Below are 6,000 nucleotides of genomic sequence, written 5' to 3' on the forward strand. Positions count from 1 at the left end.
CCATGAATCAATATTTCTCCCGACTCAAGTCAGCAGAGACATTCAAAGTCGAATATTAGACGTCTTGATTATCTTCCAGATAGTTCTTGAACGCATGCGCACCGCAGTGATTTATGTATTCCAAACGACATCGACATAAACAGGTAAAAGTTTGGATTGAACCTACATGGAGTTAATTCTGTCATAACTCATACCGAACTCACAATCTCAACACAACCGACAGAAGTGACCGGGTTCTGGCTTCTATTCACCAGGCCGTGAGAACTGAAAAGACAAGGCTCACTTTGGAGCTGCTCTGCTTAGGGAGATATTTTGGCAATCTTTTAACACCGAGAAGGGAAGTAACACGCTAAATGAATGAAAGCTGCACATAGTGTTTGAAGATAGACAATTACAAGAATAAAAAGAAGGATTAGACATCAAGCCCTCAAATAAAACAACGAAATAAGAAGTAAGTTTGTGGAGTTGACCTTTGCATTGTGACTGTACACAATTCTATAATTGAACGTGAAAGGTCAGTTCAAGGATAACTTGAGTAAAATAACAAAACAACAAAACAACCGTGTGGAGCGAAGGGAGGATTTTGTTCTCTCCTCTAAGTCGGAAGAGTTCGTGATCAGTCAGTCAGTCAGTCAGTTTGGCTTTTTAAACATTTGTAACATGACTGTCTTATCGAGCCTCGTAAGGTTTCAAATAGGAACTTTATACTAGCATCAATCTCACTGCGTAGAGCTGGCACCGAATTCTACCTTTGAGCTTTTAGACCAAGATACATTTCCAATCAGTTCTAGACCATTGTTTAAGTTTGACTTTTTAATTTTGTTAGCATTTCTACAATATTATTTTAAAGCAATATCTCGTATGTAACACCAACACACACATATACCCCCCCAACACACACACACACACATCACATACACACTGTTGTTTACTCTCACATTTGTGTGTGAACGCGAAGCCATTGATTCCAGGGCTGGCAGCCTCCGAAACGTTCTCAGGTCAACGTGTGCTAAAGGCTAGGGGCAGCATTTATTTTACACCGCCACGTAGGTACCTTGTATTTATATAAGTTAGTCAAGGGAAAAAAAAAGTAATATCGGCGGACTTAACTGTCATTCGAAGTCCGCCTGGCATTCAGAGATGTCCACTTCCTTCACGTCTGATACCTTTTTTATTTTGGTCTTCACCCTCCCCGCTTCCTCATTCACATGCCCCCCCCCCCCCCATCGTCCACCCACCGACGCTGTTGACAATGTCAATACTCGTACACTTTTATGTTAACTATATTAGTCCTGGACGCTAGCTGCAGAGCTCGAGAGGAGGATCTTAGCAATGGAATTGAGATGCTACAGAAGTATCCTAGGCATCACATTCAAAGACCGCATCACAAACCAAGAGATTAGAGACTGGGTTACTGCAGCGATCGGACCCCATGATGACCTGCTGACTATTGTAAGGAAACACAAGCTTAAAATATATGGCCATATTTCAAGATCCACGGGGCTCGCAAAGACCTTCCTTCAGGGAACAGTCCCAGGAAAAAGAAGAAGAGGCAGACAGAGAAAGCGATGGGAGGACAACATAAAAGAATGCACCGGCCTACCATTGATAGAGGTTTTAAACAAGGCAAAAGACAGGGAGGAATGGAGGGAGACGGTTGACAGATCTTGCTTGGTGCCCCAACGGTCCAACAGACTAAGGGATAGGTAAAGTTAAAAGGTAAATATTAGTCCTAAATGTCTCCACAAAAGCTGAAGGTGACATATGCTCATTTTTACAATGCCTCTATTTAAGTGAGAACTTCATGGAGGGCGGAAGGATCTGGACACTGATCTCAAAAAAACAAAAACCGGCTCAAAAGTTTTTTCTAGAAATGTAACAGTTGATGTATGTCGCTGAGAACAGAATTACTAGCTCCTTGGCAACTTGGTGAAAAATGGCTATTGGCTGTTAAAATTTTCAAGTTAAAAAAAAATGATATAAATTTAAATTTGCCTACAAATCTAGATCTAGGATTCTAAGTCTAGGGATCAAACATCGGTTTTGAAAGGACTAATGCGTTCTTGAAAGGACTATCGCGTTTGAGAATTTCCGAATGTAAATATAAATTGATGTTCAGGAAAATGGCATATAAAGTGAGGAAATAGTTAGCTAGAATAGCTAAGGCTATTCATTCCGTTGAAAAAAAAATATTATGGGGTGTTCGCTCAAAATGACCTTTTTAACTGAAAACCTATTCAGCGAAACCCCTATTATAAGCTTAAACGCCATTAATAATAATTTAGTTACTGATTTAATCTGTTTTTCTTTTTGTCTTATCTATTGTTATTGTTTGTAAACTGAAATATTTAAATAATAGGCCTATTTTTAACCCAATGTCTTCGATTTCGAAGATTAAGGATGAGTGCACTACGTGTTTCACATGACTACGCCCAGTTACGACCAGCATATTTTCCCGCATTTTCTTTCCGTCTAAAATGTTTGACTCGCAGCTCTCCAACAGTCTCTCAGAGGTCATATGCTGGCAGTTACTTTCCTCTCTGCCAGTGAGGGTGAAATGACGCTTCAGTTGATCTTAACAGCGCTTATACGGGGGGGGGGGGGGGGAACTCTGTTTTGCCGTCCTCCTTTTTTTTAACTGGCTGGTTAACCTCTTGTTACTAATTAATGATATTAATATGTGTATAGATGTTTAAAAGAAGTGCAGAATTCATTTTCACAGGGTTCCTCCACATTCTGAGATTAGGATTTCAGAAGATTTCCAAGAGTTTTCCAGGAGAATATATTCAATTTCAGGATCGTAAAAAAACGCGAACTATATATTTAGTAATAAATATAAGAGTTACCATATAATATACCTGTATAAAATTACAAGATCTCTCCTGAGTCTTTCGTCTCCATGCCCGAAACCCAAGCTGTTGTAGATCTGTCTCCATACATCATCAATCCATCGCATTCGGGATCTGCCTTTGGGTCAATCAGCCGGGGGGTGGGGGGGGGAGATCGAGTTGATGGTGATTAAGTGTACTGAACATATGTTCTTTAAAAAAGAATAGTTGCAGTAACGAGAGTTTATGAAATAGAGAGTAGTACGACGTGGACTAGCCTTTAGAAAGGTGGCGATATAGAATTTTGTAGTTTCTTTCTTTCTTTTAAAAAAATATTTGATCGCAAGTTTCGTAGGCTATATAGACATCAGTTCCAAGCAGAGAAAGGAGATGTGGAGCACGAGAAAAGTGAAAACAAATTTAGGCCTAATGCCACAAGGAGGACAATAGTTATAATGTTTCATGGAAGAAGTTAGATGGTAGATCTAATTGAAGCATAATTTCCTATATTTTAACATGCTATTTCTCTATTTTTTACGGCCTTTCGCTCATTATGACGCCCGCGAAAATTGCGTTCGCTGATTAGGTCCCAGCCCTACCGCAAGTTGGCTTGAATTATAAATTTAATAGCTGATATGGAAAAAAGAGTCAAATTTAGTTTTATCGCCCAATAGCTGAGGAGTCCGCAGATGTTTTCATTTTTTAAATAAGTTTAACCATTGCGGAGTTAAAAATTCTAAACTAAAAACTGGCACAAAAGCGTTCGCCATTGGTCCTTTCCCATAAATGCTTATCATTGGAATATGATAAAGTGTTCTAAATCTATACATTCGCTTAACCAGGATTCTTTCTCGGGGGGGGGGGGGGAGGGGCGGGGTTTTAAAAACACGTTCATTTGTTTTTTAATCTAACGTTCATTAATTTTTAAGAAAAAAAAAACCAATCACTTTATATGTTACATGAAGGAGGTTTTTTGTTTTTTTTTAAGTATTTTTAATGTTGTTCTTGTTTAGAGACAGAATATTATCGACAACCATTTTGTCAAAATAATAATAATTATAATATTACAAATTAATAAGGCTAGTCTTCGAGTCCGAAGATAAGTGAGGAATGCAGTATTTCCCGTGGCTGCGCAGTTCCAGCTGTGATCTACATATTTTGCCACATCCATGGCAAACATAACCATTGTCCGCAGGCGGTCGATTTAGATTTTCTTTTCGCCGTCTGCGTTTGTTCAACTAACAACCACAACTATCGCAAGAATACAACCATAGTAACACAATCACGCTATTACAACCTTACTAACACAACCAGGCTAAATAAACCTCTAACAGCCACACGAAGACATCATCACTAACACAACCACACTAACGCAACCACACTATTACAACCACACTAACACAACCACAATAACACAACCATACTAACACAGCCTCGATAACACAACCACGCTAATTATCACGCAAACACAAGAACCAAAACACAACAACAACTTCAACCACAACTTTGGTTTATACGTTCATAATAACAACAACAATGAGTTTGAAACCTGTGTATGTGTTTATGTCTCAGGAGATGGCATTCTTTCCAGGGCGCCAGACTATCCCAGTATCAGAGCTCTCCTGGTGGGGCATATACAAACCTTCTTGCAAAGACCGATTTTCCCAATGACTGCTTCTTCTTTCAAGCACTTTTTTTTTGGGTCCGGTCCTGTTTAGGCTCGAACTGTCATCCACCTATAAACGCTTTGTGTTCTTTTGATATTATTTCATTTAAGAAGAAAAACACACAGCAAGAAGGGGAGACGACTTCGAAGAGAGGAAAGACAACAATGAAAATTGTTCTCTTCAAAATAAACATTTTTTTTTTAGCCTCCCTTGTAATTTTCTTAAAGAGTGGCCTCTCTTTCGGAAATGTTTTCCTTTCCCATTGTTCTCTCGCCCCAGGCACGCACGTCTTTGTGGATGCGAAGCGACATATATCAACCAACTGTTCTAGGTGTGCACATTGTAGGCACCGTATACAGGCAGACCTAATTAATAACAACATAATTGCCTGTGATCATTCAAAGTGTATATAATAATGTTTGCAGTGAGTTTTTTTTTTAAATATCGCCGAGATGAAAAAAATGTAGAGGTTTTCTATCTATTCGGTGACTAGCAGTACGCACCGGCTAGACCAAGTGATTTGTTCATAAGCTTTATATTGTCTCTTATGGTCGGAACACACCCTTTTCTTTTTTAAAAAATAATTTTAATAAACGGGCACACTTTAACGATCAACCCATCTCTTACAGACTTTTTTAGCTCGTGAATTAGTGTATCGGTTAGAATGAAATTTCACAACCCACTCTCTCTTTTCTACTCTCTCTCTTTCTCTCTCTCTCTCTCTTTTTTTCTCACCCCGGAACCCCCCCCCCCTTTTTTTTTGTTTCTCCAACCTATACTTGTGACTTCCTTTGGAAAGACCCTCATATAGTTCACCAAGCACTTATGTGCACCAAATATCTGCTGGGAAAAAAAAAAGTCTCTTTTTCATTGTGCATGATACTTTCGACGACGTAGGCCACATCTATTCTTAAAGCCTCCAGGTATCTGGCAGCGTTCTGTAAGGGTTTGATGTCTCCGTACAGACCCCCCGCTTGCACCAGTTCCATCGATTGTAAGACTAGTTGTATCTCCGAAAACGCCTCTGATCGCCCTGCAGTTGTTCATGATGTGAACACTGTCGACATCTGGGATCGCGGTTCTCTCGGATCCTAGCGAAATAGGCTCCTATCGGACAGTGTCGACATCTGAGATCGCGGTTCTCTCGGATCCTAGCGAAATAGGCTCCTATCGGACAGTGTCTCGTGTGAAAATGTGCCAAAATTGCCTGCTTCTTTCGGTCTAGCTGCCTTCATTAGTCCTTCCTTTTGGGATGTTTTAGAAACTTCCAGACTTTTCGTCCCGTGGAACAATGATCCCAGCTATCGTACCATTTGGACTTTAGGCAGTAGACCAGATACAAATAAATTCTATAGGACCCAAAAACGAGACTTACGGTTTAATATAATATATAATACAGTGGTGCTCAATTTTTTTTGGCCTCAGGGCTCTATATATTTCTCTTCTGGCGATCCAATTTGCTCTGTGGGCAGATCGTCATTAGACCCGCGGACCGCATTAGTTGG

The sequence above is a fragment of the Biomphalaria glabrata genome, chromosome 3, assembly GCF_947242115.1.
Source record: "Biomphalaria glabrata chromosome 3, xgBioGlab47.1, whole genome shotgun sequence".
Classification (NCBI taxonomy): Eukaryota; Metazoa; Mollusca; class Gastropoda; family Planorbidae; genus Biomphalaria; species Biomphalaria glabrata.